Below are 24,868 nucleotides of genomic sequence, written 5' to 3'. Positions count from 1 at the left end.
TACAGTGAGGGGTGTGGGATATATCAGAGTGTTACAGTGAGGGGTGTGGGGTATATCAGAGTGTTACAGTGAGGGGTATGGGATATATCAGAGTGTTACAGTGAGGTGTGTGGGATATATCAGCGTTTTACAGTGATGGGTGTGTGATATATCAGAGTGTTACAGTGAGGGTTGTGGGATATATCAGAGTGTTACAGTGAGGAGTGTGTGATATATCAGAGTGTTACCGTGAGGGGTGTGGGATATATCAGTGTTACAGTGAGGGGTGTGGGATATATCAGTGTTACAGTGAGGATTGTGGGATATATCAGAGTGTTACAGTGAGGAGTGTGGGATATATCAGAGTGTTACAATGAGGGGTGTGGTGTGTACCAGAATGTTACAGTGAGGTGTGTGGGATATATTAGAGTGTTACAGTGAGGAGTGTGGGTTGTATCAGAGTGTTACAGTGAGGGATGTGGGTTATATCACTGTTACAGTGTGGGGTGTGGTGTGTATCAGGCTGTTACATTAAGATGTTCCTCACCGTACCGTGGACTGTGAGACCTGTAATAATTGTGCGGACGCAGATTAAGACAATAAGTCCGACCACGATGAGACATCTGGATTTTTTTGATCTTCGTCCTGCTGTTTCCTGTATAGTTTCCCCTGGAATAGAGAAGTAAAGATTGACTCATGTTGAGCAGCCTGTGTATCTGCACAGAACAGACAATGGTGACATATCTACCTCCCTTATCGAGAGAAACAACAACCACGTTACTCGTTTATATCCCTCGTTTCACATCCCAGCGCACGGTACAGGAGGTTTATTAAAGAGAATCGAACACCGAGTCATACAAGCAGATATTAGGGACAGGAAAGCAAAATCTCAGACACAGTTTTCGGTACAATGAGCGTCTTAAAGGAGGAGGGAGCGAGACAGAGAGAGAGGGGTGGTGCAGAGGGAGAGAGTGATAGGGGGCACCCAGAGAGAGAGAGAGAGACAGAGGGGGCACACAGAGAGAGCGAGAGACAGAGGGGGCACAGAGAGAGAGAGAGAGAGAGAGACAGAGGGGCACACAGAGAGAGAGAGAGAGACAGAGGGGGCACACAGAGAGAGCGAGAGACAGAGGGGGCACAAAGAGAGAGAGAGAGACAGAGGGGCACACAGAGAGAGACAGACAGAGGGGGCACACAGAGAGAGAGAGAGACAGAGGGGGCACACAGGGAGAGAGAGAGACAGAAGGGGCACAGAGAGAGAGAGAGACAGAGGGGGCACACAGAGAGAGTGAGACAGAGGGGGCACACAGAGAGAGAGAGACAGAGGGGGCACAGAGAGAGAGAGAGACAGAGGGGGCACACAGAGAGGGAGAGAGAAAGAGGGGGCACACAGAGAGAGAGAGAGACAGAGACGGCACACAGAGAGAGAGAGAGACAGAGGGGGCACACAGAGAGAGAGAGAGACTGAGGGGGCACACAGAGAGAGAGAGAGAGACAGAGGGGCACACAGAGAGAGAGAGACAGAGGGGGCACACAGAGAGAGAGAGAGACAGAGGGGGCACACAGAGAGAGAGAGAGACAGAGGGGCACACAGAGAGAGACAGACAGAGGGGTCACACAGAGAGAGAGAGAGACAGAGGGGGCACACAGAGAGAGAGAGAGACAAAGGGGGCACAGAGAGAGAGAGAGACAGAGGGGGCACACAGAGAGAGAGAGACAGAGGGGGCACACAGAGAGAGAGAGAGACAGAGGGGGCACACAGGGAGAGAGAGAGACAGAAGGGGCACAGAGAGAGAGAGAGACAGAGGGGGCACACAGAGAGAGTGAGACAGAGGGGGCACAGAGAGAGAGAGAGACAGAGGGGGCACACAGAGAGAGAGAGAGAAAGAGGGGGCACACAGAGAGAGAGAGAGACAGAGGGGGCACACAGAGAGAGAGAGAGACAGAGGGGGCACACAGAGAGAGAGAGAGACAGAGACGGCATACAGAAAGAGAGAGAGACAGAAGGGGAACACAGATAGAGAGTCAGAGGGGGCACACAGTGAGAGAGACAAAGGGGGCACACAAAGAGAGAGAGACAGAGGGGGCACACAGAGAGAGAGAGAGAAAGAGGGGGCACACAGAGAGAGAGAGAGACAGAGGGGGCACACAGAGAGAGAGAGACATAGGGGGCACAGAGAGAGAGAGAGAGAGACAGAAACGGCACACAGAGAGAGAGAGAGACAGAGGGGGCACAGAGAGAGAGAGAGACAGAGGGGGCACACAGAGAGAGAGAGAGACAGAGGGGGCACACAGAGAGAGAGACAGAGGGGGCACACAGAGAGAGAGAGAGACAGAGGGGGGACACAGAGAGAGAGAGAGAGAAAGGGGGCACACTTCGAGAGAGAGAGACAGAGGGGGCACACAGAGAGAGAGAGAGACAGAGGGAGCACAGAGAGAGAGAGAGAGAGAGGGGGCACAAAGAGAGAGAAAGACAGAGGGAACACACAGAGAGAGACCGAGGGGGCACACAGAGAGTCTGTTTCTGCTTCAGTGTTGCTCTTTCTGCAGTTGAGGGTTGCTGCAGTTGAGGGTTCCTGCAGTTGAGGGTTGCTGCAATTGAGGGTTGCTGCAGTTGAGGGTTGCTGCAGATGAGGTTTGCTGCAGTTGAGGGTTGTTGCAGTTGAGGGTTGCTGCAGTTGAGGTTTCCTGCAGTTGAGGGTTGCTGCAGTTGAGGGTTGCTGCAGTTGAGGGTTCCTGCAGTTGAGGGTTGCTGTAGTTGAGGTTTCCTGCAGTTGAGGTTTGCTGCAGTTGAGGGTTGCTGCAGTTGAGGGTTCCTGCAGTTGAGGGTTGCGGCAGTTGAGGGATGCTGCAGTTGAGGGTTGCGGCAGTTGAGGGTTGCTGCAGTTGATGGTTCCTGCAGTTGAGGGAAGCTGCAGTTGAGGGTTGCTGCATTTGAGGGTTGCTGCAGTTGAGGGTTCCTGCAGTAGAGGGTTGCTGCAGTTGAGAGTTGCTGCAGTTGAGGATTCCTGCAGTTGAGGGTTGCTGCAGTTGAGGTTTGCTGCAGTTGAGGGTGGGATATATCAGAGTGTTAAAGTGAGGTGTGTGTGATATATCAGAGTATTACAGTGAGGAGTGTGGGATATATCAGAGTGTTACAGTGAGGGGTGTGGGTTATATCAGTGTTACAGTGAGGAGTTTGGGATATATCAGAGTGTAACAGTGAGGGGTGTGGGTTATATCAGAATGTTACAGTGAGGGTGTGGGGTATATCAGTGTTAAAGTGAGGAGTGTGGGATATATCAGAGTGTCACATTGAGGGGTGTGGGTTATATGAGAGTGTTACAGTGAGTGTGTGGGGTATATCAGGGTGTTACAGTGAGGGGTGGGGGGTATATCAGAGTGTTACAGTGAGGAGTGTGGGTTATATCTGAGTTACAGTGAGGGGTGTGTGATATATCATTGTGTTACAGGGAGTGGTGTGGGTTATATCAGATTGTTAGAATGAGGGGTGTGGGATATACAAGAGTGTTACCGTGGGGGGTGTGGGATATATCAGGGTGTTACAGTGAGTGGTGTGGGATATATCAGAGTGTTACAGTGAGGGGTGTGGGTTATATCAGAGTGTTACAGTGAGGGGTGTGTGATATAACAGAGAGTTACAGTGAGGGGTGTCGGATATATCAGAGTGTTCCAGAGAGGGGTGTGTGATATATCAGTGTGTTACAGTGAGGGGTGTGGGATATATCAGTGCTACAGCAGGGGTGTGGGATAAATCAGTGTTACAGTGAGGGGTGTGGGTTATATCAGAGTGTTACAGTGAGGCGTGTGGGATATATCAGAACATTACAGTGAGGTGTGTGGTATATATAAGAGTGTTACAGTGAGGGGTGTGGGTAATATCATGGTGTAACAGTGAGGGGTGTTGAGTATAACAGAGTGTAACAGTGAGGGGTGTGGAATATATCCGAGTGTAACAGTGAGGGGGGTGGGATATATCAGTGTTACAGTGAGGGGTGTGGGAAATATCAGAGTGTTACAGTGAGGGGTGTGGGATTTATCAGAGTGTTACAGTGAGGGGTGAGATAAACACAAGAGTGTTACAGTGAGGGGTGTGGGATATATCATAGTGTTACAGTGAGGGGTGTGGGATATATCAGAGTGTTACAGTGAGGGGCGTGGGATATATCATAGTGTTACAGTGAGGGGTGTGGAATATATCCGAGTGTTACAGTGAGGGGGGTGGGATATATCAGTGTTACAGTGAGGGGTGTGGGATATATCAGAGTGTTACAGTGAGGGGCGTGGGATATATCAGAGTGTTACAGTGAGGGGCGTGGGATATATCAGAGTGTTGCAGTGAGGGGTGTGGGATATATCTGAGTGTTAGAGTGAGGGGTGTGGGATATATCATAGTGTTACAGTGAGGGGTGTGGGATATATCAGAGTGTTACAGTGAGGGGTGTGGGATATATCAATGTGTTACAGTGAGGGGTGTGGGATATATCAGAGTGTTACAATGGGGGTTTTGGGATATATCATAGAGTTACAGTGAGGGTTGTGGGATATATCAGAGGTTAACAGTGAGGGGTGTGGGAAATATCTGAGTGTTACAGTGAGGGGTGTGGGATATATCAGAGTGTTACAGTGAGTGGTTTGGTACATATCAGAGTGTTACAGTGAGGGGCGTGGGATATATCAGAGGTTAACAGTGAGGGGTGTAGGATATATCAGAGTGTTACAGTGAGGGGTGTGGGATATATCAGAGTGTTACTGTGAGGGGTGTGGGATATAACAGTGTGTTACAGTGAGGGGTGTGGGATATATCAGAGTTTAACTGTGAGGGGTGTGGTGTATATCAGAGTATTACAGTGAGGGGTGTTGGATATATCATGGTGTTACAGTGAGGGGTGTTGAGTAAAACAGAGTGTTACATTGAGGGGTGTGGGATATATCAGAGTGTAACAGTCAGAGGTGCGGGATATATCAGAGCGTTACAGTGAGGAGTGTGGTTTATATCAGGGTGTAACAGTGATGGGTGCGTGATATATCAGAGTGTTACAGTGAGGGATGTGGTGTGTCTCATGGTGTTATAGTGAGGGGTGTGGGATATATCAGAGTGTAACAGTGAAGGGTGTGGGATATATCAGAGTGTTACAGTGAGGGGTGTGGGATATATCAGAGTGTTACTGTGAGGAGTGTGGGATATATCATAGTGTTACAGTGAGGGTTGTGGGATATATCAGAGTGTTACAGTGAGGAGTGTGGGATATATCAGAGTGTTACAGTGAGGTGTGTGGGATTATCAGTGTCACAGTGAGTGGTGTGGGATTTATCAGAGTGTTACAGTGAGGGGTGTGGGATATATCAGAGTGTTACAGTGAGGGGTGTGGGATATATCAGAGTGTTACAGTGAGGAATGTGGGATATATCAGAGTGTTACAGTGAGGAATGTGGGATATATCAGAGTTTTACAGTGAGGGGTGTGGGATATATCAGAGTGTTACAGTGAAGAGTGTGGGGTATATCAGAGTGTTACAGTGAGGGGTGTGGGATATATCAGAGTGTTACAGTGAGGTGTGTGGGATATATCAGAGTGTTACAGTGATGTTTGTGTGATATATCAGAGTGTTACAGTGAGGGTTGTGGGCTATATCAGAGTGTTACAGTGAGGAGTGTGTGATATATCAGATTGTTACCGTGAGGTGTGTGGGATATATCAATGTTACAGTGAGGGGTGTGGGATATATCAGTGTTACAGTGAGGAGTGTGGGATATATCAGAGTGTTACAATGAGGCGTGTGGTGTGTACCAGAATGTTACAGTGAGGGGTGTGGGATATATCAGTGTTACAGTGAGGAGTGTGGGTTGTATCAGAGTGTTACAGTGAGGGATGTGGTTTATATCACTGTTACAGTGTGGGGTGTGGTGTGTATCAGGCTGTTACATTGAGATGTTCCTCACCGTACCGTGGACTGTGAGACCTGTAATAATTGCGCGGACGCAGATTAAGACAATAAGTCTGACCACGATGAGACATCTTGATTTTTTTGATATTCGTCCAGCTGTTTCCTGCATAGTTTCCCCTGGAATAGAGAAGTAAAGATTGACCCATGTTGAGAAGCCTGTGTATCTGCACAGAACAGACAATGGTGACGTATCTACCTCCCTTATCGAGAGAAACAACAACCACGTTACTCGTTTATATCCCTCGTTTCACATCCCAGCGCACGGTACAGGAGGTTTATTAAATAGAATCGAACACCGAGTCATACAAGCAGATATTAGGGACAGGAAAGCAAAATCTCAGACACAGTTTTCGGTACAATGAGCGTCTTAAAGGAGGAGAGAGCGAGACAGAGAGAGAGGGGTGGTGCAGAGGGAGAGAGTGATAGGGGGCACCCAGAGAGAGAGAGAGAGACAGAGGGGGCACACAGAGAGAGCGAGAGACAGAAGGGGCACAGAGAGAGAGAGAGAGACAGAGGGGCACACAGAGAGGGAGAGAGAGACAGAGGGGGCACACAGAGAGAGCGAGAGACAGAGGGGGCACAGAGAGAGAGAGAGACAGAGGGGCACACAGAGAGAGGCAGACAGAGGGGGCACACAGAGAGAGAGAGAGACAGAGGGGCACACAGAGAGAGACAGACAGAGGGGGCACACAGAGAGAGAGAGAGACAGAGGGGGCACACAGAGAGAGAGAGACACAGAGGGGCACACAGAGAGAGACAGACAGAGGGGGCACACAGAGAGAGAGAGAGACAGAGGGGGCACAGAGAGAGAGAGAGAGACAGAGGGGGCACAGAGAGAGAGAGAGACAGAGGGGGCACACAGAGAGAGAGAGACAGAGGGGGCACACAGAGAGAGAGAGAGACAGAGGGGGCACACAGGGAGAGAGAGAGACAGAGGGGGCACAGAGAGAGAGAGAGACAGAGGGGGCACACAGAGAGAGTGAGACAGAGGGGGCACAGAGAGAGAGAGAGACAGAGGGGGCACAGAGAGAGAGAGAGAGACAGAGGGGGCACAGAGAGAGAGAGAGAGAAAGAGGGGGCACACAGAGAGAGAGAGAGACAGAGACGGCACACAGAGAGAGAGAGTGACAGAGGGGCACACAGAGAGAGACAGACAGAGGGGGCACAGAGAGAGAGAGAGAGAGAGACAGAGGGGCACACAGAGAGAGACAGACAGAGGGGGCACACAGAGAGAGAGAGAGAGACAGAGGGGGCACACAGAGAGAGAGAGAAAGAGGGGGCACACAGAGAGAGAGAGAGACAGAGGGGGCACACAGAGAGAGAGAGAGACAGAGGGGGCACACAGAGAGAGAGAGAGACAGAGGGGGCACACAGGGAGAGAGAGAGACAGAGGGGGCACAGAGAGAGAGAGAGAGACAGAGGGGGCACACAGAGAGAGTGAGACAGAGGGGGCACAGAGAGAGAGAGAGACAGAGGGGGAACACAGAGAGAGAGAGAGAGAGACAGAGACGGCACAGAGAGAGAGAGAGAGACAGAGGGGGCACAGAGAGAGAGAGAGAGAAAGAGGGGGCACAGAGAGAGAGAGAGACAGAGACGGCAAACAGAGAGAGAGAGAGAGACAGAGGGGGCACACAGAGAGAGAGAGAGAAAGAGGGGGCACACAGAGAGAGAGAGAGACAGAGACGGCACACAGAGAGAGAGAGAGAGAGACAGAGGGGGCACAGAGAGAGAGAGAGAGACAGAGACGGCATACAGAAAGAGAGAGAGACAGAAGGGGAACACAGATAGAGAGTCAGAGGGGGCACACAGTGAGAGAGACAGAGGGGGCACAGAGAGAGAGAGAGACAGAGGGGGCACACAGAGAGAGAGAGACATAGGGGGCACAGAGAGAGAGAGAGAGACAGAAATGGCACACAGAGAGAGAGAGAGACAGAGGGGGCACAGAGAGAGAGAGAGACAGAGGGTGCACACAGAGAGAGAGAGAGACAGAGGGGGCACACAGAGAGGGAGACAGAGGGGGCACACAGAGAGAGAGAGAGACAGAGGGGGGACACAGAGAGAGAGAGAGAGAAAGGGGGCACACTTCGAGAGAGAGAGACAGAGGGGGCACACAGAGAGAGAGAGAGACAGAGGGAGCACAGAGAGAGAGAGAGAGAGAGGGGGCACAAAGAGAGAGAAAGACAGAGGGAACACACAGAGAGAGACAGAGGGGGCACACAGAGAGTCTGTTTCTGCTTCAGTGTTGCTCTTTCTGCAGTTGAGGGTTGCTGCAGTTGAGGGTTCCTGCAGTTGAGGGTTGCTGCATTTGAGGGTTGCTGCAGTTGAGTGTTGATGCAGTTGAGGGTTGCTGCAGTTGAGAGTTGCTGCAGTTGAGGATTCATGCAGTTGAGGGTTGCTGCAGTTGAGGTTTGCTGCAGTTGAGGGTTGCTGAAGTTGAGGGTTGCTGCAGTTGAGGGTTCCTGCAGTTGAGGGTTCCTGCAGTTGAGGGTTGCTGCAGTTGAGGGTTGTTGCAGTTGAGGGTTCCTGCAGTTGAGGGTTCCTGCAGTTGAGGGTTCCTGGAGTTGACGGTAGCAGCAGTTGAGGGTTCCTGCAGTTGAGGGTTGCTGCAGTTGAGGGTTGCTGTAGTTGAGGGTTCCTGCAGTTGAGTGTTCCTGCAGTTGAGGTTTGGTGCAGTTGAGGGTTGCTGCAGTTGAGGGTTGCTGCAGTTGAGTGTTCCTGCAGTTGAGGGTTGCTGCAGTTGAGGGTTGCTGCAGTTGAAGGATGCTGCAGTTGTGGGTTGCTGCAGTTGAGGGTTCCTGAAGTTGAGGGTTGCTGCAGTTGAGGTTTCCTGCAGTTGAGGATTCCTGCAGTTGAGGGTTCCTGCAGTTGAGGGTTTCTGCAGTTGAGGGTTCCTGCAGTTCAGGGTTGCTGCAGTTGAGGGTTGCTGCAGTTGAGGGTTCCTGCAGTTGAGGTTTGCTGCAGTTGAGGGTTCCTGCAGTTGATGGTTGCTGCAGTTGAGGATTGCTGCAGTTGAGGGTTGCTGCAGTTGAGGGTTGCTGCAGTTGAGGGTTGCTGCAGTTGAGGGTTGATGCAGTTGTGGGTTGCTGCAGTTGAGGGATCCTGCAGTTGAGGGTTGGTGCAGTTGAGGGTTGGTGCAGTTGAGGATTGCTGCAGTTGAGGGTTGCTGAATTTGAGGGTTGATGCAGTTGTGGGTTGCTGCAGTTGAGGGTTCCTGCAGTTGAGGGTTGCTGCAGTTGAGGGTTGCTGCAGTTGAGGGTTGCTGCAGTTGAGGGTTGCTGCAGTTGAAGGATGCTGCAGTTGTGGGTTGCTGCAGTTGAGGGTTCCTGAAGTTGAGGGTTGCTGCAGTTGAGGTTTCCTGCAGTTGAGGATTCCTGCAGTTGAGGGTTCCTGCAGTTGAGGGTTTCTGCAGTTGAGGGTTCCTGCAGTTCAGGGTTGCTGCAGTTGAGGGTTGCTGCAGTTGAGGGTTCCTGCAGTTGAGGTTTGCTGCAGTTGAGGGTTCCTGCAGTTGATGGTTGCTGCAGTTGAGGTTTGCTGCAGTTGAGGGTTGCTGCAGTTGAGGGTTGCTGCAGTTGAGGGTTGCTGCAGTTGAGGGTTGATGCAGTTGTGGGTTGCTGCAGTTGAGGGATCCTGCAGTTGAGGGTTGGTGCAGTTGAGGGTTGGTGCAGTTGAGGATTGCTGCAGTTGAGGGTTGCTGAATTTGAGGGTTGATGCAGTTGTGGGTTGCTGCAGTTGAGGGTTCCTGCAGTTGAGGGTTGCTGCAGTTGAGGGTTGCTGCAGTTGAGGGTTGCTGCAGTTGAGGGTTGCTGCAGTTGAGGGTTGATGCAGTTGTGGGATGCTGCAGTTGAGGGTTCCTGCAGTTGAGGGTTGCTGCAGTTGAGGGTTGGTGCAGTTGAGGGTTGCTGCATTTGAGGGTTGCAGCAGTTGAAGGTATCTGCAGTAGAGGGCTCCTGCAGTTGAGGGTTGCTGCAGTTGAGGGATCCTGCAGTTGAGGGTTCCTGCAGTTGTGGGTTGGTGCAGTTGAGGGTTGCTGCAGTTGAGGGTTGCTGCACTTGAGGGATCCTGCAGATGAGGGTTGCTGCAGTTGAGGGTTGCTGAAGTTGAGGGTTGCTGCAGTTGAGGGTTGGTGCAGTTGAGGGTTCCTGCTGTTGAGGGTTCTTGCAGTTGAGGGATGCTGCCGTTGAGGGTTCCTACAGTTGAGGGTTGCTGCAGTTGAGGGTTCCTGCAATTGAGGGTTGGTGCAGTTGAGGGTTCCTGCAGTTGAGGGTTCCTGTGTTGAGGGTTCCTGCAGTTGACGGTTCCTGCAGTTGAGAGTTGCAGCAGCTGAGGGTTGCTGCAGTTGAGGGTTGCTGCAGTTGAGGGTTCCTGCAGTTGAGGGTTGCTGCATTTGAGGGACCCTGCAGTTGAGGTTTGGTGCAGTGGAGTGTTCCTGCAGTTGAGGGTTGCTGCAGTTGAGTGTTGCTGCAGTTGAGGGTTGCTGCAGTTGAGGGATCCTGCAGTTGAGGGTTGCTGCAGTTGAGGGTTGCTGCAGTTGCGGGTTCCTGCAGTTGAGGGTTCCTGCAGTTGAGGGTTGCTGCAGTTGAGGGTTGCTGCAGTTGAAGGTTCCTGCAGTTGAGGGTTGCTGCAGTTGAGGGTTGCTGCATTTGAGGGTTGCTGCAGTTGAGGGTTGCTGCAGTTGAGTTTTGCTGAAGTTGAGGATTCCTGCAGGTGAGGATTGCTGAACTTGAGGGTTGCTGCACTTGAGGGTTACTGCATCTGAATTTTGCTGCAGTTGATGGTTCCTGCAGTTGAGGGTTGCTGCAGTTGAGGGTTGCTGCAGTTGAGGGTTGCTGCAGTTGATGGTTCCTGCAGTTGAGGTTTGCTGCAGTTGAGGGTTGCTGCAGTTGAGGTTTCCTGCAGTTGACGGTTTCTGCAGTTGAAGGTTGTTGCAGTTGAAGTTTCCTGCATTTGAGGGTTGGTGCAGTTGAGGGTTGCTGCAGTTGAGGGTTCCTGCAGTTGAGGGTTCCTGCATTTGAACCTTGGTGCAGTTGAGTATTTTTGCAGTTGAGGGTTGGTGCAGTTGAGGGTTGGTGCAGTTGAGGGTTCCTGCAGTTGAGGGTTCCTGCAGTTGAGGGTTGTTGCAGTTGAGGGTTGCTGCAGTTGAGGGTTGCTGTAGTTGAGAATTGCTGCATTTGAGGTTTCCTGGAGTTGAGGGTTCCTGCTGTTGAGGGTTGGTGCAGTTGAGGGTTGCTGCAGTTGAGGGTTGCTGCAGTTGGGGTTTCCTGCAGTTGAGGGTTGCTGCAATTGAGGGTTGCTGCAGTTGAGGGTTCCTGCAGTTGAGGGTTGCTGCAGTTGAGGGTTGCTGCAGTTGAGGTTTGCGGCAGTTGAGGGGTGCTGCAGTTGAGGGTTCCTGCAGTTGATGGTTGCTGCAAATGAGGGTTGCTGCATTTGAGGGTTGCTGCAGTTGAGTGTTGCTGCAGTTGAGGGTTGCTGCAGTTGAGGGTTGCTGCAGTTGAGGGTTGCTGCACTTGAGGGTTACTGCATCTGAATTTTGCTGCAGTTGATGGTTCCTGCAGTTGAGGGTTGCTGCAGTTGAGGGTTGCTGCAGTTGAGTGTTGCTGCATTTGATGGTTCCTGCAGTTGAGGTTTGCTGCAGTTGAGGGTTGCTGCAGTTGAGGGTTCCTGCAGTTGACGGTTTCTGCAGTTGAAGGTTGTTGCAGTTGAAGGTTCCTGCAGTTGAGGTTTTGTGCAGTTGAGGGTTCCTGCAGTTGAGGGTTCCTGCAGTTGAGGGTTCCTGCATTTGAGCCTTGGTGCAGTTGAGTATTTTTGCCGTTGAGCGTTGGTGCAGTTGAGGGTTGCTGCAGTTGAGGGTTCCTGCATTTGAAGGTTCCTGCAGTTGAGGGTTGGTGCAGTTGAGGGTTGCTGCAGTTGAGGGTTCCTGCAGTTGAGGTTTGGAGCAGTTCAGGGTTGCGTCAGTTGAGGATTGCTGCAGTTGAGGGTTCCTGCATTTGACGGTTCCTGCAGTTGAGGGTTGCTGTAGTTGAGGGTTGCTGCAGTTGAGGGTTCCTGCAGTTGAGGGTTGCTGCAGTTGAGGGTTGCTGCAGTTGAGGGTTCCTGCAGTTGAGTTTTGCTGTAGTTGATGGTTCCTGCAGTTGAGGGTTGCTGCAGTTGAGGGTTGCTGCAGTTGATGGTTCCTGCACTTGAGGGTTGCTGCAGTTGAGGGTTGCTGCAGTTGAGGGTTGGTGCAGTTGAGGGTTGCTGCAGTTGAGGGTTCCTGCAGTTGAGGGTTCCTGCATTTGAGCCTTGGTGCAGTTGAGTATTTTTGCAGTTGAGGGTTGGTGCAGTTGAGGGTTCCTGCATTTGAGGGTTCCTGCAGTTGAGGGTTGTTGCAGTTGAGGGTTGCTGCAGTTGAGGGTTGCTATAGTTGAGGGTTGCTGCATTTGAGGTTTCCTGGAGTTGAGGGTTCCTGCTGTTGAGGGTTGGTGCAGTTGAGGGTTGCTGCAGTTGAGGGTTGCTGCAGTTGAGGTTTCCTGGAGTTGAGGGTTCCTGCTGTTGAGGGTTGGCGCAGTTGAGGGTTGGTGCAGTTGAGGGTTGCTTCAGTTGATGGTTCCTGCAGTTGAGGGTTGCTGCAGTTGAGGCTTGCTGCAGTTGAGGGTTGGTGCAGTTGAGGGTTGCTGCAGTTGAGGGTTCCTGCAGTTGAGGGTTCCTGCATTTGAGCCTTGGTGCAGTTGAGTATTTTTGCAGTTGAGGGTTGGTGCAGTTGAGGGTTGGTGCAGTTGAGGGTTCCTGCAGTTGAGGGTTCCTGCAGTTGAGGGTTGTTGCAGTTTAGGGTTGCTGCAGTTGAGTGTTGCTGTAGTTGAGGGTTGCTGCATTTGAGGTTTCCTGGAGTTGAGGGTTCCTGCTGTTGAGGGTTGGTGCAGTTGAGGGTTGCTGCAGTTGAGGGTTCCTGCAGTTGGGGTTTCCTGCAGTTGAGGGTTGCTGCAATTGAGGGTTGCTGCAGTTGAGGGTTCCTGCAGTTGAGGGTTGCTGCAGTTGAGGGTTGCTGCAGTTGAGGTTTGCGGCAGTTGAGGGTTGCTGCAGTTGAGGGTTCCTGCTGTTGAGGGTTGCTGCAGTTGAGGGTTGCTGCATTTGAGGGTTGCTGCAGTTGAGTGTTGCTGCAGTTGAGGGTTGCTGCAGTTGAGGGTTGCTGCACTTGAGGGTTACTGCATCTGAATTTTGCTGCAGTTGATGGTTCCCGTAGTTGAGGGTTGCTGCAGTTGAGGCTTGCTGAAGTTGAGTGTTGCTGCAGTTGATGGTTCCTGCAGTTGAGATTTGCTGCAGTTGAGGGTTGCTGCAGTTGAGGGTTCCTGCAGTTGACTGTTTCTGCCGTTGAAGGTTGTTGCAGTTGAAGGTTCCTGCAGTTGAGGATTTGCGCAGTTGAGGGTTCCTGCAGTTGAGGGTTCCTGCAGTTGAGGGTTCCTGCATTTGAGCCTTGGTGCAGTTGAGTATTTTTGCCGTTGAGCGTTGGTGCAGTTGAGGGTTGCTGCAGTTGAGGGTTCCTGCATTTGAAGGTTCCTGCAGTTGAGGGTTGGTGCAGTTGAGGGTTGCTGCAGTTGAGGATTCCTGCAGTTGAGGTTTGGAGCAGTTCAGGGTTGCGTCAGTTGAGGATTCCTGCAGTTGAGGGTTCCTGCATTTGACGGTTCCTGCAGTTGAGGGTTGCTGCAGTTGAGGGTTGCTGCAGTTGAGGGTTCCTGCAGTTGAGGGTTGCTGCAGTTGAGGGTTGCTGCAGTTGAGGGTTCCTGCAGTTGAGTTTTGCTGTAGCTGATGGTTCCTGCAGTTGAGGGTTGCTGCAGTTGAGGGTTGCTGCAGTTGATGGTTCCTGCAGTTGAGGGTTGCTGCAGTTGAGGGTTGCTGCAGTTGAGGGTTGGTGCAGTTGAGGGTTGCTGCAGTTGATGGTTCCTGCAGTTGAGGGTTCCTGCATTTGAGCCTTGGTGCAGTTGAGTATTTTTGCAATTGTGTTTTGGTGCAGTTGAGGGTTGGTGCAGTTGAGGGTTCCTGCAGTTGAGGGTTCCTGCAGTTGAGGGTTGTGGCAGTTGAGGGTTGCTGCAGTTGAGGGTTGCTATAGTTGAGGGTTGCTGCATTTGAGGTTTCCTGGAGTTGAGGGTTCCTGCTGTTGAGGGTTGGTGCAGTAGAGGGTTGCTGCAGTTGAGGGTTGCTGCAATTGAGGTTTCCTGCAGTTGAGGGTTGCTGCAGTTGAGGGTTGCTGCAGTTGAGGGTTCCTGCAGTTGAGTGTTGTTGCTGTTGAGGGTTGCTGCAGTTGAGGTTTGCGGCAGTTGAGGGTTGCTGCAGTTGAGGGTTCCTGCAGTTGAGGGTTGCTGCAGTTGAGGGTTGCTGCATTTGAGGTTTGCTGCAGTTGAGTGTTGCTGCAGTTGAGGGTTGCTGCTGTTGAGGGTTGCTGCAGTTGAGGTTTGCTGCAGTTGAGGGTTCCTGCAGTTGATGGTTGCTGCAGTTGAGGTTTGCTGCAGTTGAGGGTTGCTGCAGTTGAGGGTTGCTGCAGTTGAGTTTTGCTGAAGTTGCGGATTCCTGCAGTTGAGGGTTGCTGCAGTTGAGGGTTGCTGCACTTGAGGGTTTCTGCAGTTGAGGTTTGGAGCAGTTCAGGGTTGCGTCAGTTGAGGATTCCAGCAGTTGAGGGTTCCTGCATTTGACGGTTCCTGCAGTTGAGGGTTGCTGCAGTTGAGGGTTGCTGCAGTTGAGGGTTCCTGCAGTTGAGGGTTGCTGCAGTTGAGGGTTGCTGCAGTTGAGGGTTCCTGCAGTTGAGTTTTGCTGTAGTTGATGGTTCCTGCAGTTGAGGGTTGCCGCAGTTGAGGCTTGCTGCAGTTGATGGTTCCTGCAGTTGAGGGTTGCTGCAGTTGAGGGTTGCTGCAGTTGAGGGTTGGTGCAGTTGAGGGTTGCTGCAGTTGAGGGCTCCTGCAGTTGAGGGTTCCTGCATTTGAGCCTTGGTGCAGTTGAGTATTTTTGCAGTTGAGGTTTGGTGCAGTTGAGTGTTCCTGCAGTTGAGGGTTCCTGCAGATGAGGGTTGTTGCAGTTGAGGCTTGCTGCAGTTGAGGGTTGCTATAGTTGAGGGTTGCTGCATTTGAGGTTTCCTGGAGTTGAGGGTTCCTGCTGTTGAGGGTTGTTGCAGTTGAGGGTTGCTGCAGTTGAGGGTTGCTGCAGTTGAGGTTTCCTGCAGTTGAAGGTTGCTGCAATTGAGGGTTGCTGCAGTTGAGGGTTCCTGCAGTTGAGGGTTGCTGCAGTTGAGGGTTGCTGCACTTGAGGTTTGCGGCAGTTGAGGGTTGCTGCAGTTGAGGGTTCCTGCAGTTGAGGGTTGCTGTAGTTGAGGGATGCTGCAGTTGAGGGTTGCTGCAGTTGAGTGTTGCTGCAGTTGAGGTTTGCTGCAGTTGAGGGTTGCTGCACTTGAGGGTTGCTGCAGTTGAGGTTTCCTGCAGTTGAAGGTTGCTGCAATTGAGGGTTGCTGCAGTTGAGGGTTCCTGCAGTTGAGGGTTGCTGCAGTTGAGGGTTGCTGCACTTGAGGTTGGCGGCAGTTGAGGGTTGCTGCAGTTGAGGGTTCCTGCAGTTGAGGGTTGCTGTAGTTGAGGGATGCTGCAGTTGAGGGTTGCTGCAGTTGAGTGTTGCTGCAGTTGAGGTTTGCTGCAGTTGAGGGTTGCTGCACTTGAGGGTTACTGCATCTGAATTTTGCTGCAGTTGATGTTTTCTGCAGTTGAGAGTTGCTGCAGTTGAGGGTTGCTGCAGTTGAGGGTTGCTGCAGTTGAGGGTTCCTGCAGTTGACGGTTTCTGCAGTTGAAGGTTGTTGCAGTTGAAGGTTCCTGCAGTTGAGGGTTGGTGCAGTTGAGGGCTGCTGCAGTTGAGGGTTGCTATAGTTGAGGGTTGCTGCATTTGAGGTTTCCTGGAGTTGAGGGTTCCTGCAGTTGAGGGTTGGTGCAGTTGAGGGTTGTGGCAGTTGAGGGTTGCTGCAGTTGAGGGTTGCTATAGTTGAGGGTTGCTGCATTTGAGGTTTCCTGGAGTTGAGGGTTCCTGCTGTTGAGGGTTGGTGCAGTAGAGGGTTGCTGCAGTTGAGGGTTGCTGCAATTGAGGTTTCCTGCAGTTGAGGGTTGCTGCAGTTGAGGGTTGCTGCAGTTGAGGGTTCCTGCAGTTGAGTGTTGTTGCTGTTGAGGGTTGCTGCAGTTGAGGTTTGCGGCAGTTGAGGGTTGCTGCAGTTGAGGGTTCCTGCAGTTGAGGGTTGCTGCAGTTGAGGGTTGCTGCATTTGAGGGTTGCTGCAGTTGAGTGTTGCTGCAGTTGAGGGTTGCTGCTGTTGAGGGTTGCTGCAGTTGAGGTTTGCTGCAGTTGAGGGTTCCTGCAGTTGATGGTTGCTGCAGTTGAGGTTTGCTGCAGTTGAGGGTTGCTGCAGTTGAGGGTTGCTGCAGTTGAGTTTTGCTGAAGTTGCGGATTCCTGCAGTTGAGGGTTGCTGCAGTTGAGGGTTGCTGCACTTGAGGGTTTCTGCAGTTGAGGTTTGGAGCAGTTCAGGGTTGCGTCAGTTGAGGATTCCAGCAGTTGAGGGTTCCTGCATTTGACGGTTCCTGCAGTTGAGGGTTGCTGCAGTTGAGGGTTGCTGCAGTTGAGGGTTCCTGCAGTTGAGGGTTGCTGCAATTGAGGGTTGCTGCAGTTGAGGGTTCCTGCAGTTGAGTTTTGCTGTAGTTGATGGTTCCTGCAGTTGAGGGTTGCCGCAGTTGAGCATTGCTGCAGTTGATGGTTCCTGCAGTTGCGGGTTGCTGCAGTTGAGGGTTGCTGCAGTTGAGGGTTGGTGCAGTTGAGGGTTGCTGCAGTTGAGGGCTCCTGCAGTTGAGGGTTCCTGCATTTGAGCCTTGGTGCAGTTGAGTATTTTTGCAGTTGAGGTTTGGTGCAGTTGAGGGTTCCTGCAGTTGAGGGTTCCTGCAGATGAGGGTTGTTGCAGTTGAGGGTTGCTGCAGTTGAGGGTTGCTATAGTTGAGGGTTGCTGCATTTGAGGTTTCCTGGAGTTGAGGGTTCCTGCTGTTGAGGGTTGTTGCAGTTGAGGGTTGCTGCAGTTGAGGGTTGCTGCAGTTGAGGTTTCCTGCAGTTGAAGGTTGCTGCAATTGAGGGTTGCTGCAGTTGAGGGTTCCTGCAGTTGAGGGTTGCTGCAGTTGAGGGTTGCTGCACTTGAGGTTTGCGGCAGTTGAGGGTTGCTGCAGTTGAGGGTTCCTGCAGTTGAGGGTTGCTGTAGTTGAGGGATGCTGCAGTTGAGGGTTGCTGCAGTTGAGTGTTGCTGCAGTTGAGGTTTGCTGCAGTTGAGGGTTGCTGCACTTGAGGGTTGCTGCAGTTGAGGTTTCCTGCAGTTGAAGGTTGCTGCAATTGAGGGTTGCTGCAGTTGAGGGTTCCTGCAGTTGAGGGTTGCTGCAGTTGAGGGTTGCTGCACTTGAGGTTTGCGGCAGTTGAGGGTTGCTGCAGTTGAGGGTTCCTGCAGTTGAGGGTTGCTGTAGTTGAGGGATGCTGCAGTTGAGGGTTGCTGCAGTTGAGTGTTGCTGCAGTTGAGGTTTGCTGCAGTTGAGGGTTGCTGCACTTGAGGGTTACTGCATCTGAATTTTGCTGCAGTTGATGTTTTCTGCAGTTGAGGGTTGCTGCAGTTGAGGGTTGCTGCAGTTGAGGGTTGCTGCAGTTGAGGGTTCCTGCAGTTGACGGTTTCTGCAGTTGAAGGTTGTTGCAGTTGAAGGTTCCTGCAGTTGAGGGTTGGTGCAGTTGAGGGCTGCTGCAGTTGAGGGTTGCTATAGTTGAGGGTTGCTGCATTTGAGGTTTCCTGGAGTTGAGGGTTCCTGCTGTTGAGGGTTGGTGCAGTTGAGGGTTGCTGCAGTTGAGGGTTGTTGCTGCTAAGGGTTGCTGCAGTTGAGGTTTGCGGCAGTTGAGGGTTGCTGCAGTTGAGGGTTCCTGCAGTTGAGGGTTGCTGCAGTTGAGGGTTGCTGCATTTGAGGGCTGCTGCAGTTGAGTGTTGCTGCAGTTGAGGGTTGCTGCAGTTGAGTTTTGCTGAAGTTGCGGATTCCTGCAGTTGAGGGTTGCTGCAGTTGAGGGTTGCTGCACTTGAGGGTTACTGCATCTGAATTTTGCTGCAGTTGATGGTTCCTGCAGTTGAGGGTTGCTGCAGTTGAGGGTTGCTGCAGTTGAGGGTTGCTGCAGTTGATGGTTCCTGCAGTTGAGGTTTGCTGCAGTTGAGGGTTGCTGCAGTTGAGGGTTCCTGCAGTTGACGGTTTCTGCAGTTGAAGGTTGTTGCAGTTGAAGGTTCCTGCAGTTGAGGGTTCCTGCAGTTGAGGGTTCCTGCATTTGAGCCTTGGTGCAGTTGAGTATTTTTGCCGTTGAGCGTTGGTGCAGTTGAGGGTTGCTGCAGTTGAGGGTTCCTGCAGTTGAAGGTTCCTGCAGTTGAGGGTTGTTGCAGTTGAGGATTGCTGCAGTTGAGGGTTGCTGTAGTTGAGGGTTGCTGCATTTGAGGTTTCCTGGAGTTGAGGGTTCCTGCTGTTGAGGGTTGGTGCAGTTGAGGTTTGCTGCAGTTGAGGGTTCCTGCAGTTGAGGGTTGGTGCAGTTCAGGGTTGCTGCAGTTGAGGATTCCTGCAGTTGAGGGTTCCTGCATTTGAGGGTTCCTGCAGTTGAGGGTTGCTGCTGTTGAGGGTTGCTGCAGTTGAGGGTTCCTGCAGTTGAGGGTTGCTGCAGTTGAGGGTTGCTGCAGTTGAGGGTTCCTGCAGTTGAGTTTTGCTGTAGTTGATGGTTCCTGCAGTTGAGGGTTGCTGCAGTTGAGGGTTGCTGCAGTTGAGGGTTGCTGCAGTTGATGGTTCCTGCAGTTGAGGGTTGCTGCAGTTGAGGGTTGCTGCAGTTGAGGGTTGGTGCAGTTGAGGGTTGCTGCAGTTGAGGGTTCCTGCAGTTGAGGGTTACTGCATTTGAGCCTTGGTGCAGTTGCGTATTTTTGCAGTTGAGTGTTGGTGCAGTTGAGGGTTGGTGCAGTTGAGGGTTCCTGCAGTTGAGGGTTCCTGCAGTTGAGGGTTGTGGCAGTTGAGGGTTGCTGCAGTTGAGGGTTGCTATAGTTGAGGGTTGCTGCATTTGAGGTTTCCTGGAGTTGAGGGTTCGTGCTGTTGAGGGTTGGTGCAGTAGAGGGTTGCTGCAGTTGAGGTTTGCGGCAGTTGAGGGTTGCTGCAGTTGAGGGTTCCTGCAGTTGAGGGTTGCTGCAGTTGAGGGTTGCTGCATTTGAGGGTTGCTGCAGTTGAGTGTTGCTGCAGTTGAGGGTTGCTGCTGTTGAGGGTTGCTGCAGTTGAGGTTTGCTGCAGTTGAGGGTTCCTGCAGTTGATGGTTGCTGCAGTTGAGGTTTGCTGCAGTTGAGGGTTGCTGCAGTTGAGGGTTGCTGCAGTTGAGTTTTGCTGAAGTTGCGGATTCCTGCAGTTGAGGGTTGCTGCAGTTGAGGGTTGCTGCACTTGAGGGTTTCTGCAGTTGAGGTTTGGAGCAGTTCAGGGTTGCTTCAGTTGAGGATTCCAGCAGTTGAGGGTTCCTGCATTTGACGGTTCCTGCAGTTGAGGGTTGCTGCAGTTGAGGGTTGCTGCAGTTGAGGGTTCCTGCAGTTGAGGGTTGCTGCAGTTGAGGGTTGCTGCAGTTGAGGGTTCCTGCAGTTGAGTTTTGCTGTAGTTGATGGTTCCTGCAGTTGAGGGTTGCCGCAGTTGAGGGTTGCTGCAGTTGATGGTTCCTGCAGTTGAGGGTTGCTGCAGTTGAGGGTTGCTGCAGTTGAGGGTTGGTGCAGTTGAGGGTTGCTGCAGTTGAGGGCTCCTGCAGTTGAGGGTTCCTGCATTTGAGCCTTGGTGCAGTTGAGTATTTTTGCAGTTGAGGTTTGGTGCAGTTGAGGGTTCCTGCAGTTGAGGGTTCCTGCAGATGAGGGTTGTTGCAGTTGAGGGTTGTTGCAGTTGAGGGTTGCTATAGTTGAGGGTTGCTGCATTTGAGGTTTCCTGGAGTTGAGGGTTCCTGCTGTTGAGGGTTGTTGCAGTTGAGGGTTGCTGCAGTTGAGGGTTGCTGCAGTTGAGGGTTCCTGCAGTTGAGGGTTGCTGTAGTTGAGGGATGCTGCAGTTGAGGGTTGCTGCAGTTGAGTGTTGCTGCAGTTGAGGTTTGCTGCAGTTGAGGGTTGCTGCACTTGAGGGTTGCTGCAGTTGAGGTTTCCTGCAGTTGAAGGTTGCTGCAATTGAGGGTTGCTGCAGTTGAGGGTTCCTGCAGTTGAGGGTTGCTGCAGTTGAGGGTTGCTGCACTTGAGGTTTGCGGCAGTTGAGGGTTGCTGCAGTTGAGGGTTCCTGCAGTTGAGGGTTGCTGTAGTTGAGGGATGCTGCAGTTGAGGGTTGCTGCAGTTGAGTGTTGCTGCAGTTGAGGTTTGCTGCAGTTGAGGGTTGCTGCACTTGAGGGTTACTGCATCTGAATTTTGCTGCAGTTGATGTTTTCTGCAGTTGAGGGTTGCTGCAGTTGAGGGTTGCTGCAGTTGAGGGTTGCTGCAGTTGAGGGTTCCTGCAGTTGACGGTTTCTGCAGTTGAAGGTTGTTGCAGTTGAAGGTTCCTGCAGTTGAGGGTTGGTGCAGTTGAGGGCTGCTGCAGTTGAGGGTTGCTATAGTTGAGGGTTGCTGCATTTGAGGTTTCCTGGAGTTGAGGGTTCCTGCTGTTGAGGGTTGGTGCAGTTGAGGGTTGCTGCAGTTGAGGGTTGTTGCTGCTAAGGGTTGCTGCAGTTGAGGTTTGCGGCAGTTGAGGGTTGCTGCAGTTGAGGGTTCCTGCAGTTGAGGGTTGCTGCAGTTGAGGGTTGCTGCATTTGAGGGCTGCTGCAGTTGAGTGTTGCTGCAGTTGAGGGTTGCTGCAGTTGAGTTTTGCTGAAGTTGCGGATTCCTGCAGTTGAGGGTTGCTGCAGTTGAGGGTTGCTGCACTTGAGGGTTACTGCATCTGAATTTTGCTGCAGTTGATGGTTCCTGCAGTTGAGGGTTGCTGCAGTTGAGGGTTGCTGCAGTTGAGGGTTGCTGCAGTTGATGGTTCCTGCAGTTGAGGTTTGCTGCAGTTGAGGGTTGCTGCAGTTGAGGGTTCCTGCAGTTGACGGTTTCTGCAGTTGAAGGTTGTTGCAGTTGAAGGTTCCTGCAGTTGAGGGTTCCTGCAGTTGAGGGTTCCTGCATTTGAGCCTTGGTGCAGTTGAGTATTTTTGCCGTTGAGCGTTGGTGCAGTTGAGGGTTGCTGCAGTTGAGGGTTCCTGCAGTTGAAGGTTCCTGCAGTTGAGGGTTGTTGCAGTTGAGGATTGCTGCAGTTGAGGGTTGCTGTAGTTGAGGGTTGCTGCATTTGAGGTTTCCTGGAGTTGAGGGTTCCTGCTGTTGAGGGTTGGTGCAGTTGAGGTTTGCTGCAGTTGAGGGTTCCTGCAGTTGAGGGTTGGTGCAGTTCAGGGTTGCTGCAGTTGAGGATTCCTGCAGTTGAGGGTTCCTGCATTTGAGGGTTCCTGCAGTTGAGGGTTGCTGCTGTTGAGGGTTGCTGCAGTTGAGGGTTCCTGCAGTTGAGGGTTGCTGCAGTTGAGGGTTGCTGCAGTTGAGGGTTCCTGCAGTTGAGTTTTGCTGTAGTTGATGGTTCCTGCAGTTGAGGGTTGCTGCAGTTGAGGGTTGCTGCAGTTGAGGGTTGCTGCAGTTGATGGTTCCTGCAGTTGAGGGTTGCTGCAGTTGAGGGTTGCTGCAGTTGAGGGTTGGTGCAGTTGAGGGTTGCTGCAGTTGAGGGTTCCTGCAGTTGAGGGTTACTGCATTTGAGCCTTGGTGCAGTTGCGTATTTTTGCAGTTGAGTGTTGGTGCAGTTGAGGGTTGGTGCAGTTGAGGGTTCCTGCAGTTGAGGGTTCCTGCAGTTGAGGGTTGTGGCAGTTGAGGGTTGCTGCAGTTGAGGGTTGCTATAGTTGAGGGTTGCTGCATTTGAGGTTTCCTGGAGTTGAGGGTTCGTGCTGTTGAGGGTTGGTGCAGTAGAGGGTTGCTGCAGTTGAGGTTTGCGGCAGTTGAGGGTTGCTGCAGTTGAGGGTTCCTGCAGTTGAGGGTTGCTGCAGTTGAGGGTTGCTGCATTTGAGGGTTGCTGCAGTTGAGTGTTGCTGCAGTTGAGGGTTGCTGCTGTTGAGGGTTGCTGCAGTTGAGGTTTGCTGCAGTTGAGGGTTCCTGCAGTTGATGGTTGCTGCAGTTGAGGTTTGCTGCAGTTGAGGGTTGCTGCAGTTGAGGGTTGCTGCAGTTGAGTTTTGCTGAAGTTGCGGATTCCTGCAGTTGAGGGTTGCTGCAGTTGAGGGTTGCTGCACTTGAGGGTTTCTGCAGTTGAGGTTTGGAGCAGTTCAGGGTTGCTTCAGTTGAGGATTCCAGCAGTTGAGGGTTCCTGCATTTGACGGTTCCTGCAGTTGAGGGTTGCTGCAGTTGAGGGTTGCTGCAGTTGAGGGTTCCTGCAGTTGAGGGTTGCTGCAGTTGAGGGTTGCTGCAGTTGAGGGTTCCTGCAGTTGAGTTTTGCTGTAGTTGATGGTTCCTGCAGTTGAGGGTTGCCGCAGTTGAGGGTTGCTGCAGTTGATGGTTCCTGCAGTTGAGGGTTGCTGCAGTTGAGGGTTGCTGCAGTTGAGGGTTGGTGCAGTTGAGGGTTGCTGCAGTTGAGGGCTCCTGCAGTTGAGGGTTCCTGCATTTGAGCCTTGGTGCAGTTGAGTATTTTTGCAGTTGAGGTTTGGTGCAGTTGAGGGTTCCTGCAGTTGAGGGTTCCTGCAGATGAGGGTTGTTGCAGTTGAGGGTTGTTGCAGTTGAGGGTTGCTATAGTTGAGGGTTGCTGCATTTGAGGTTTCCTGGAGTTGAGGGTTCCTGCTGTTGAGGGTTGTTGCAGTTGAGGGTTGCTGCAGTTGAGGGTTGCTGCAGTTGAGGTTTCCTGCAGTTGAAGGTTGCTGCAATTGAGGGTTGCTGCAGTTGAGGGTTCCTGCAGTTGAGGGTTGCTGCAGTTGAGGGTTGCTGCACTTGAGGTTTGCGGCAGTTGAGGGTTGCTGCAGTTGAGGGTTCCTGCAGTTGAGGGTTGCTGTAGTTGAGGGATGCTGCAGTTGAGGGTTGCTGCAGTTGAGTGTTGCTGCAGTTGAGGTTTGCTGCAGTTGAGGGTTGCTGCACTTGAGGGTTACTGCATCTGAATTTTGCTGCAGTTGATGTTTTCTGCAGTTGAGGGTTGCTGCAGTTGAGGGTTGCTGCAGTTGAGGGTTGCTGCAGTTGAGGGTTCCTGCAGTTGACGGTTTCTGCAGTTGAAGGTTGTTGCAGTTGAAGGTTCCTGCAGTTGAGGGTTGGTGCAGTTGAGGGCTGCTGCAGTTGAGGGTTGCTATAGTTGAGGGTTGCTGCATTTGAGGTTTCCTGGAGTTGAGGGTTCCTGCTGTTGAGGGTTGGTGCAGTTGAGGGTTGCTGCAGTTGAGGGTTGTTGCTGCTAAGGGTTGCTGCAGTTGAGGTTTGCGGCAGTTGAGGGTTGCTGCAGTTGAGGGTTCCTGCAGTTGAGGGTTGCTGCAGTTGAGGGTTGCTGCATTTGAGGGCTGCTGCAGTTGAGTGTTGCTGCAGTTGAGGGTTGCTGCAGTTGAGTTTTGCTGAAGTTGCGGATTCCTGCAGTTGAGGGTTGCTGCAGTTGAGGGTTGCTGCACTTGAGGGTTACTGCATCTGAATTTTGCTGCAGTTGATGGTTCCTGCAGTTGAGGGTTGCTGCAGTTGAGGGTTGCTGCATTTGAGGTTTCCTGGAGTTGAGGGTTCGTGCTGTTGAGGGTTGGTGCAGTAGAGGGTTGCTGCAGTTGAGGTTTGCGGCAGTTGAGGGTTGCTGCAGTTGAGGGTTCCTGCAGTTGAGGGTTGCTGCAGTTGAGGGTTGCTGCATTTGAGGGTTGCTGCAGTTGAGTGTTGCTGCAGTTGAGGGTTGCTGCTGTTGAGGGTTGCTGCAGTTGAGGTTTGCTGCAGTTGAGGGTTCCTGCAGTTGATGGTTGCTGCAGTTGAGGTTTGCTGCAGTTGAGGGTTGCTGCAGTTGAGGGTTGCTGCAGTTGAGTTTTGCTGAAGTTGCGGATTCCTGCAGTTGAGGGTTGCTGCAGTTGAGGGTTGCTGCACTTGAGGGTTTCTGCAGTTGAGGTTTGGAGCAGTTCAGGGTTGCTTCAGTTGAGGATTCCAGCAGTTGAGGGTTCCTGCATTTGACGGTTCCTGCAGTTGAGGGTTGCTGCAGTTGAGGGTTGCTGCAGTTGAGGGTTCCTGCAGCTGAGGGTTGCTGCAGTTGAGGGTTGCTGCAGTTGAGGGTTCCTGCAGTTGAGTTTTGCTGTAGTTGATGGTTCCTGCAGTTGAGGGTTGCCGCAGTTGAGGGTTGCTGCAGTTGATGGTTCCTGCAGTTGAGGGTTGCTGCAGTTGAGGGTTGCTGCAGTTGAGGGTTGGTGCAGTTGAGGGTTGCTGCAGTTGAGGGCTCCTGCAGTTGAGGGTTCCTGCATTTGAGCCTTGGTGCAGTTGAGTATTTTTGCAGTTGAGGTTTGGTGCAGTTGAGGGTTCCTGCAGTTGAGGGTTCCTGCAGATGAGGGTTGTTGCAGTTGAGGGTTGCTGCAGTTGAGGGTTGCTATAGTTGAGGGTTGCTGCATTTGAGGTTTCCTGGAGTTGAGGGTTCCTGCTGTTGAGGGTTGTTGCAGTTGAGGGTTGCTGCAGTTGAGGGTTGCTGCAGTTGAGGTTTCCTGCAGTTGAAGGTTGCTGCAATTGAAAGTTGCTGCAGTTGAGGGTTCCTGCAGTTGAGGGTTGCTGCAGTTGAGGGTTGCTGCACTTGAGGTTTGCGGCAGTTGAGGGTTGCTGCAGTTGAGGGTTCCTGCAGTTGAGGGTTGCTGTAGTTGAGGGATGCTGCAGTTGAGGGTTGCTGCAGTTGAGTGTTGCTGCAGTTGAGGTTTGCTGCAGTTGAGGGTTACTGCATCTGAATTTTGCTG

The sequence above is a fragment of the Carcharodon carcharias genome, chromosome 40, assembly GCF_017639515.1.
Source record: "Carcharodon carcharias isolate sCarCar2 chromosome 40, sCarCar2.pri, whole genome shotgun sequence".
NCBI classification, from domain to species: Eukaryota; Metazoa; Chordata; class Chondrichthyes; order Lamniformes; family Lamnidae; genus Carcharodon; species Carcharodon carcharias.
The sequence above is the reverse complement of the archived record's forward strand: the minus strand, read 5'-3'. Positions refer to the sequence as shown.